Genomic DNA, 9,544 nt, shown 5'->3' with positions numbered 1-9,544 from the left:
GAAATGCGGTCAGTTTGGCAGAAGGTGCCTGAAAGCCCAGGAGCTTGTGCACGCTGAGGAACAGAAGGAGCAGCACTGAGCTAGCGGTGCCGTAACCATCAAAATGGCGACTCTTGACAAGGTAAATGCTACCATCAGTTTGGTGCCAATTAGCGGTAAATGAATCCTGCCTAGGTGTCAACATCTTTGAAAATGGAGCCTGACAAGCGGCTGGTCATCTGAGGATAGAACGCTTAAGAACTTTAAACGTTAAACAGTAGTGATGTTGAGCTATGAGGGGTCAAGAGACTTCTGGAAAAAAATCTGCCAGTGGCCAAGCGGTACAGAGGCCTCTTTAAACACAAGGTAGGCCTCCTCCCGTGCAGGTCTCTGCATCTACTGACTGATCTTGAGAACTATAATTGGGGTTGAAGTCGACTCCTACAAACTGAGAGAGGGCCTTAAGGCCTTAGGTGGAAACTTGGAGGAAACATAGTTAAATGGAATTTGACATAATCTCACCAGACTTTCTGAAGAAACACATTACTGCAGGGAATATACAAGTATTTCATTTTCTTAAGCTCTCTGTCAGAATGACGAATAAATTGAGATCTTAAACAGGATATGTCTTTACAACACACCATACCTAGTAGAGTACTGAAATCAGGTTTCAGTATTTACCCATACAGAAAATTTGATCAGAATCCTAAGTTGGACCTGGATGGAACCTAATTTCTTTTCAAGTAGAATAGAAAGTCAAAACAGTGCAAATCTGAATTGGGCTGTATATCTTCACGCAAAGCGATAATGAAATTCAGTTACGCGGGGCCTTGTTATCTCTCTAAATGTCTCCGGGACGAGCAGAGGCAACAAATAAAATCTGACAGCTGGATATGTATTGGTGTGTGGAGATAAAATTAAAGATAACAGAATCACAAACAGAGTTGCGGGAAGCCCCATCGGTGATCATCATTCTCTGTTTACTTTGGTCAGCATTGTGAGCAAACAGAACGTTGTTTCGTATGAAAATTGCATGCTGGGAAAGTACCCATTCATTTTCTATAATGACCTGTCCGTTTACCCTATAACTAGAATCTATGCACCCTTTGTCATATTTTAGATTGTCATTTTTTTACAACAACCTAATTAGGTTCATTCTCCTACCATAACAATGTATTACATTCCAAAAATTGTTGCCCCAGAGTCCTTTACAGTACATACTAACACTTAAGGAGATATTACTTCAATGGACTACAGAAGCTTGTTTTGTAGGGTAATGTACTGAATTTACTGATGAGACCAAGGATGATCAACCAGCACAGGAGCTCGGTGGGCAGCACTATGGTCTCTCACCTCCAGGGCTGTGGGGGTCGATTCCGGCCGCGGCCGTGTGTGGAACACGCCATGTTCTCCTGCAGTCCAAACACGTGTGGTTAGATTAAGGGTCACACAAAGACGTGGCTGGGCCTGATGAATTCTACTAAATGCTGGCACCCTTCTCCAAACCAAAACCACCATTATCCACATTCGCACACTCATGGGCGCCCCCTACTGTCTGGGCCCCTGAAAATGTTCACCCATTTCCCCCCTTAGGGACAGCCCTGCTTAGGTAAATTGGTGTCCTTAATCTCCATATAGAGTGTTCATGTTGCTGGAACGGCAACATCTCTCCCTTGTATCCTATGCTGCCCCCGATAGACTCCCGGCTCAACGTGGCACCTCCCCCCCCCCATCAGAAATGTTCATTTAGGCACCTTAACTTGTTTCTCGAACCAAGGCAGAGAGTCTTCAGCCATCTTCAGCCCATGCAGCACGCCAAAACCTGCGGCAAATTGGGAAGTCTGCACTCGTGCCATTTTTCCTCATTTAGCTCCCCTCCAGCCCTGAACCTGACTGAGGGTCCCCCCCCCGACCTGAGGAGGAATGTTTTCCACCCAGGCCCAGGTCCAGCCCAGCCGGGGCTGTGACCTCACGTACACCCGGGAAGCCATTCGCGGAGAGTTTCAGCAGAGCGCCGGGCTGTGGCCTCTCCCAGCCCCCGTCCGCCACAGCGCCCCCCGGTGCTGCCCTTCCAGTACTGCAGGCACTTGCTTCGCGTCCGGCCAACTGCAGCCCGCACTGGGGGTAAACTCAACCAGGAACTCATTATAGCAGAGGATTAGATCCATCAACCAGAGGAGAAGCCTGCAGGCATGGAGGCCAGCAAGCTGAACTAATAAAGCCGACCCCCCCCCCCCCACCACCTATCTGAGTGCTCCCTCTGCAATATAGGTGAGGTGAAAGGAAAAAAGCAAGAAACAGTTCAAGGGAAAACTAAACGATGCTGTTAAAAAAATGAGAGAAATGAACAGATTTCATTAGAACACGGCAGTAATTCAGTAAATGTACTGCTATTATTAGAGGGGTGTTCCGCAGTTTCAGTGACTGATATGCGCAGCGGCATCATTCAATTCATAATATCCAAGTCCGAATGTGTTTTCAGGAAGCAAATCAAGCTTTGTCCAGAAACTCATTCTGTTTATGTTGCTGAGTTAACAGGGAACACACACACACACACAATTATAAACAAAAGACGAGACTTTTGGCATTTTTAGACTTCTGTTGAGAACCGGAAAAATGGACCCACAATGTAATATAAACATAATCCACACACACACACACACACACACACACACACACACACACACACACAGTCCCAGTCAGTGCTGTTCCCCTCATTTCATAGAAAGAACTGGACTAAAGACTCTAAAGAACTTCTGCAAGGTTTCATATATGATGAACCACCTAGAGACAACAGTTGTCTTGGCAACATACCAATGATGTAAAGTAGCCAGGAGTTTGGGTACCAGATGGAAGACGGTGTCCAAGGAACAAGATTTCGTCTGCTAAGCACCTGCAGGATGCCACACTATCACAGCCAGAAGGCATCTTAGATGCCCAGGGAATTCATTTAGCAGAAGAAGAGAAGAACTTCTTATGCACATATTTAAATTCATTTAAATGACATGTTTGAAAGTTCAGTCAATGGTCAAAACATATGTCTCCATCTGTTGGTGAAGAACGGGTATTGCAAGTCATCCTCAGGACATCATTCCGATAACAAATAACCGAGGACGGGGGCCGCTGTAGTTTGCAGGTTCATATTTTTCGCCTTGTTTTAGCACCCCCTACCGATGACACTGATATGACGCCATACATGTCAGTCTATGTTAAGCAACAAGTTTAATGAATAATTAAACAAATAATAAATAATAAAAAAAAAAAAAAAAACAATCAAGTTAGATCACGGGGGTGATGTTTCAGGATAATTCAGGAAACTAAAAACTAAAGGATTATGGCCACTCATCTCTCAGAGATGCTCTCACACACTCACACTCACACACACACACACACACACACACACACACACACACACACGAAAGCAGGAGATTGGGGGTCAGATGAGCTTTAATTGTTGAAGATAACTATGGGGACCCGCAGAAAGGAGCGTTTCTGCCCAGAAATGAAGAATCGATGACTGTCTGCTTCCCAGAATCCCTTGGGCTGCCGCAGTCACTTGTGCGAGCGGACCCGCCCTTGGAGGAAGACGGCCCCCATCCCCGTGGTGGACCCGCCCTCGGAGGAAGACGGCCATCATCCCCGTGGTGGACCCGCCCTCGGAGGAAGACGGCCCCCATCCCCGTGGTGGACCGGCCCTCGGAGGAAGACGGCCCCCATCCCCGTGGTGGACCCGCCCTCGGAGGAAGACGGCCCCCATCCCCGTGGTGGACCGGCCCTCGGAGGAAGACGGCCCCCATCCCCGTGGTGGACCCGCCCTCGGAGGAAGACGGCCCCCATCCCCGTGGTGGACCGGCCCTCAGAGGAAAACAGCCCCCATCCCCGTGGTGGGGTCTCAAGGCGCGAACAGCAAAGACACCTGTTGCTTAAAGACTGATTTACACCAGAAACCGTGGGTAAGATGATGAAATATCTTGGTAATGAGGCTGGTCGCAGCAACAAGTGCCGAAATAAAATGGCATCCAGCCAGAGCGCAAGATTTTCCAGCCGTCGCTTCATCACGCATAGAAATGTAATCTCTTACATTTCTTAATATCATGTAAAATGAGTGCAACTGGAAAAAAAAAAACACACTATAGACAGAGGATTTATTCTTTATAACAGACTCACTGTTCGCAGATACATTTGCCTTTAGCTATAATCCACTCCCCTGCCGTTGCCCTGGATACCGTCATAAAAAGATGAAAGTGGTCAAAAGACAGGCGATGTGTTAATGGGGGGTTTCGTTGGGCCTCCTGCTCTTCCTGTTCCACAGCTCTCATCCTCACCCCCCCCCCCCCCCACCTGACTCTGCGCATGTCCAGGTGGGGGGGGGGGGGACGTGAATACGTCAGACCTCAAATAAGACCTCCGTTCAGCGCCCGCGCTCCGTTGGGCTGACACGAGCTTTTGTGTGGCCCGATAGCACAGCATGTCCGGCTCCATGCTAATTCAATTGGCCCACACCCCATCCCCAAACCAGGACAACGCAGTCATTCATTCTACAGCTGCCGGTGGTTCCCCCCCCCCCCCCTTGGCGTCGGGGGTCCAAATTCACAGCCCCCGACGCGCAACAGGTTGGCCACAAGGGGCAAAACCCAAAAGGGTTAGGGACAGTGAGCCGGCAGGATCGTTAGGATGAGTCTGATGAATGTTAACGAGCCTGTGGGATGTCAAAGGTCAAACGGGGGGGGGGCTCCCCCAATAAGAGACCCCATGAAAGCAGCACGCGAACATTATCACGATGACACCATCCACCAAACATGGAAAACGGAACTCAGCTTTCAGAGACACCTACAAAGATTTATCGTTGGCTGAGGAAATTATTTCTCATGTTCAAAACTGGTTCTTGTATGATATATAGGAGTACACTTTATATATTTTGTAATATAAGATACCAGACACAAAGATACTTCCTGTAATATGACCTAAGTGATTACAGTTTACATGGATGACTAATGTTCATTTACGCTCCTGTATATAAGCTCCCATTTATAATTCCAATTACCTGATTAACTAATAAATCTAATATACTTGACATTTAATGCATTTGACATTCAAATCCTTTTTAACTGGAAGATTTAGAGCTGACTGTATATGAAGAGATACTCCAGCCTAACTCATCAATCAGGCCTTGGACTTTAATAGCGCTATTAATTCCTAATGGTATAAAACAAATTAATGCTCATTAAAGGCTTAACAATCCGACAGCTGAGTGACACAAACACTCAACGCAATAGCCAGGTTCACGCCATCTTGCCACCACTCTGCGGAGTCTGCATCCCTTGTACTACTAGGAGAAGGTGGGTTTGACTGGTCCCACGCTGGTGGCAGAATCAGGGAAGCAGGTCTTAGACCAGTGTCTCTCAACCCAGTACTCGAGGACCCCTAGACGGTCCACAGTTTTGCTCCTTCCCAGCTGCCAGCACACCAGACCCACACAATAAAGCAATCAAGAATACCTGCTACAATACCTGCTACAATACCTGCTACAGGTGTGTTGAGAGCTGGGAGAGAGCAAAAATGTGGACTGTCTGGGGGTCCCTGAGGACTGGGTTGGGAAACACTGTTTTAGACGAAAGAGTATCAGATTCACATCATAAGGAGGAAATGGCTACATACTGAACAGCAGGAGGCACTAAAACAAACTGCCACAGTTGGCTTTAAATAAAAGCATCTGCTAATTATTTAACAAGGGGAACCCCTGCAAGAAATTTTGGTTTCCCTGCTCCTTAAATCAAGCCATCTATTTCTGACATGACCGAGCCCCCCCTCCAAAGTAGGCCCAAGTCACTGGCGTTGGGTGGTTCGGAAACCCCAGCGTACGGAGCTTTGTCGTCCCCGGAGACGGCTCACCGCTGCCTCGGCAGAAGGAACAGCTACATAATTTTTTTTCCCCCTACGACAGAATTTATGCCTCTACTCATCAACATTTTTTTTTTTTTTAAACCTTCCTTTGACGGCCTTTTGAGTATAAGATGTTTACCGCGAGGTTTATGAATAGGGACGCGGGTGGGGGGGGGGGGGGGAAACAATTAAAAAGAATCAGATACATATTGTTTTCTTAAAACGGATCCACAATGAGAGACATGATTATACTTCGAACGGCGAGAAGTCTGAACAGAAGAGACAAATCAATACTGGTGGGTGTAAGTAGTAATTTTAGGGGCTCTGAAAAGGAGAAGCACAATTTCTGTCATTGTGAAGTTTGATTGCATGGGGGGGTGATGGAGAAAAAAAAAAAACCCAATCGGTTAGGGAATTCAAGGCTCATGCCACCAGCCGGGGAGAGAGAAACTACAGCTTTAAATCAGCAAAGATGACATGAATGGAGGAATTAAGTAAAGGTGGTGTGGAGCTCCGTCCTCTGCAGGCGGGCGGCCATGATTATCGTCTCGCTCATATCGCGTCGGAGTTCTCACAGAAAGAGCCCCGAGGGACGTCTGATGCCACAGGTTCCCAGAATTTCAGTGGCTTGGCTCTGTGTGCAGGCAGTGACTCCCTCCCTCCCTCCCTCGCTTCTAGCCGTATCCGGAAACCATGGGGGGGCGGGGGGGGGGGGGGGGGGGCGGAGCCAAAGGAACAGGAGAAACACCACAAAGTCAGCCTAGCTAACCGAGCAGCAGCATAGCCGAATCCATCACGTTCCATCCACCTTCGAGCTACTTTATTGCATCCAAGTTGAGGATGACGGGATGGTTTCTCATCATTAATGAACTGGCAGGTTTCGCTTATAATAAACACTTCGGTCAAATGCTTAAACACACAACGGCGACATTATCCCTCTCGCTTTAGCCTGGGAGTGACACGTGACATCTATTTGGCTGTTTATGGGGGTTGGGATTCTCTCTCATGTGTAAACTGGCCAATGAACTCATGGATGTCATTAAGTGGCTTTCCCATCGTTGCCAACGTCACCAGCTAGCGTTGCTGATCAATTCCCCGAGTCGATTGCCAAGAAGGAGGTTGGTCTGTGCATTTGTGTGCTTCACTATACTACCTCTAGGGGGCAGTGTGTACCTCAGCGGGTTAGGGCACTGTGGCTGTGAACACAAGGTCACTATTTGAACCCCAGGGGCAGCAGAGTGATTCCACTGTGGGGCATTTGAATGATTAAACCCCCAATTATTCCAGGGTCTCGTAAATATGGTTAAATGCATTTTCATCAGTAAGGAACTCTGGATGGAACCCTGTGCCCATGGTTTAAGTCACTTCCTCTACAATTCACAACAAAGTCACACCAACAGACTCTGATCGGGGTGGACATAAATGTGCCAAGCCGCCCCCCAAACACTTACGGTAAATCTGGACCACTGTAGTTTGGGCCTCGGGTAGATTAAAGACTTGCCTTATCCAATCATAGCCACACTGCACAGCCAACCTTATTTACAGATTCAACCATCACAAAGAGTCTACCAGCCCCACCAGATACTGGGAAATGGGAAACAGGACACCCAGCCCAGCTTGTACTGGTGGTGTAATGAGCTATGGGCTGTCTGTCTCAACAAGAACCCTTCGCGACTGAAAGCTGGTGAGCCATGCGTAAAAACAAAACACTGGGACATATTCCCAAATGCATACTTCAAGCTCAGAGTGCATCAACAATGATTCCCAAAACACCACTTTCCAAGAGAAGAGACTGTCTCATGTGCTTGTTGTGACTCATGGCTCTCGTCTACATCACACTCATGCTGTCACAAAGGAACGAAGAAATCAAGATACATTTTTCCCCCTTAATGACAAGCTCTTCTGTGCCTCTAACCTTTTCTTACCTTTCCGTTTCGCCTAAAGAGATCAAGCGCCAGCGATTCCATTTGCCAGTTGCTAGGGAAACCGGTCTCATCTACAAGCTTCCGTTTGCACCATTACTGATGCGGCTCTTCAGAAGAGCCGGTTTTAGGAAAACTAATTCATCAATACAAGTAATTAAGGATGGCAGATCCTGTAATTCGGAGAACGTGAGTTCAAACAAAGTCGGGAGAATAATTCTGTCTTTTTCCCGAATTTTAAAAAAAAAATTTTTTAAAGGTCTCTCACCTACTCTTTCTACACGACTGCAAATGAAGACTCCAACAAACCTAATTGGCCAGATTCTAATTATAAACCAGTGACGACTCATTGAAATGCGTTGGAGTCGTCTGTTGTCCCGAGTGACGGCAAAAATAAAACAAGCCTAATTGAAAATAACTGCGGAGAACATCTTGAACCACAGCAGAAGGAAACAGGTACACAACGTTACTCACAGGTCTGCAGTGTCTCAAAGTCACTGGCACACATGGCTTGTCCTTCACAGGTCTGCCCAGACAGTGCATCAACGTCACTGGCTCACACAGCTTGTCCTTCACAGGTCTGTCCAGACAGTGCCTCAACGTCACTGGCTCACACGGCTTGTCCTTCACAGGTCTGCCCAGACAGTTCCTCAATGTCACTGGCTCACACAGCTTGTCCTTCACAGGTCTGCCCAGACAGTTCCTCAATGTCACTGGCTCACACAGCTTGTCCTTCACAGGTCTGCCCAGACAGTGCCTCAAAGTCACTGGCTCACACAGCTTGTCCTGCTGTCCTTACACACCATCCTTAGCCTGAAACGCCGTGAGGAACCTACAAAACATCAACATCATTGTCACAAACACCTATGAAAATTTGCATGGGAATCGTATACATTGGGCCTATAGCTAATTGCTAGCTAATACAACAGAATCATTCTCACAAACTTCAGAACTTTTCGGGAAAAATTAAAAAAAAAACTTTACAATGAAATACAGCGTTTGTTTTTGTGTACAGCAACTCACACCACGTTAGGTGGGCCTATATTGAAATTATGTCATTTGTTGCTCTAATTTAACCATTTTCCCTAAATTGGTAGCCAGAAATCACATTACCACAGCAGTTTTAAGTTTATAAATTGTTTTTAAATCTTTCAACTTTATTGCATGTCACACACACTAAATCATTTTGTAGGAGAGGATATATATTTTTGCTCAATTTTCCTCTTAGTTTTGTCATTTTTTCCTATCGCGATTAATCTTACCCTGGCCTGACAGGGCGTGGGGCAGGTATACAAAGGTGACAATCCACTTTCAGTTCCGAGAATTGGGGAATATTAGCAAAACGGATCACACTAACCAAAACAACAAAGTCCGAGAACAGGCAAGGAGACAGAACTTTCAACACACAATAATATAACTGACACAGCGACTGACTGAAGAACTGAGCAGGGACAGGCACTAGGCTAACAAGAGGGGTCAGGTGTGGAAAATCAGACAATCAACCAAACACAGAGGGTGCGGGACAACAAGCAACAGATGGAACAATTAACAAGCTCTGAACCTAGAAAACACAAACCGCAAACTGGGCAGGCTACACTAAGATGATAAGAAGGAACAAAAATATAAACAGGACTAGAAGAAACCAGTGGCCGGTGGCCTATACTACGAAGCGGGGTTACTGGATTATCAGGGTAACTTGTCGGATTTAAGGTAGTCTGGGCAAAATGTAAATGAACGAATATGAGGTCCATTTAAACGGT

The 9,544-nt window shown here is 46.7% G+C and overlaps 1 long non-coding RNA gene across 1 annotated transcript; it reads right to left on the bottom strand.

The window, feature by feature from the left end:
• Positions 1–968: 968 nt before the first annotated feature.
• Positions 969–9,214, bottom strand: LOC111855899 (uncharacterized). Its single transcript, XR_002840993.2, has 3 exons — positions 9,047–9,214; positions 8,259–8,616; positions 969–1,391 (listed from the first exon to the last, which is right to left on the bottom strand). It is a non-coding gene; the product is annotated as an uncharacterized lncRNA (long non-coding RNA).
• Positions 9,215–9,544: the final 330 nt, after the last annotated feature.

Source organism: Paramormyrops kingsleyae, chromosome 22, assembly GCF_048594095.1.
Source record: "Paramormyrops kingsleyae isolate MSU_618 chromosome 22, PKINGS_0.4, whole genome shotgun sequence".
Taxonomy (NCBI): domain Eukaryota; kingdom Metazoa; phylum Chordata; class Actinopteri; order Osteoglossiformes; family Mormyridae; genus Paramormyrops; species Paramormyrops kingsleyae.
This window is presented reverse-complemented; position numbering and strand designations above follow the sequence as displayed.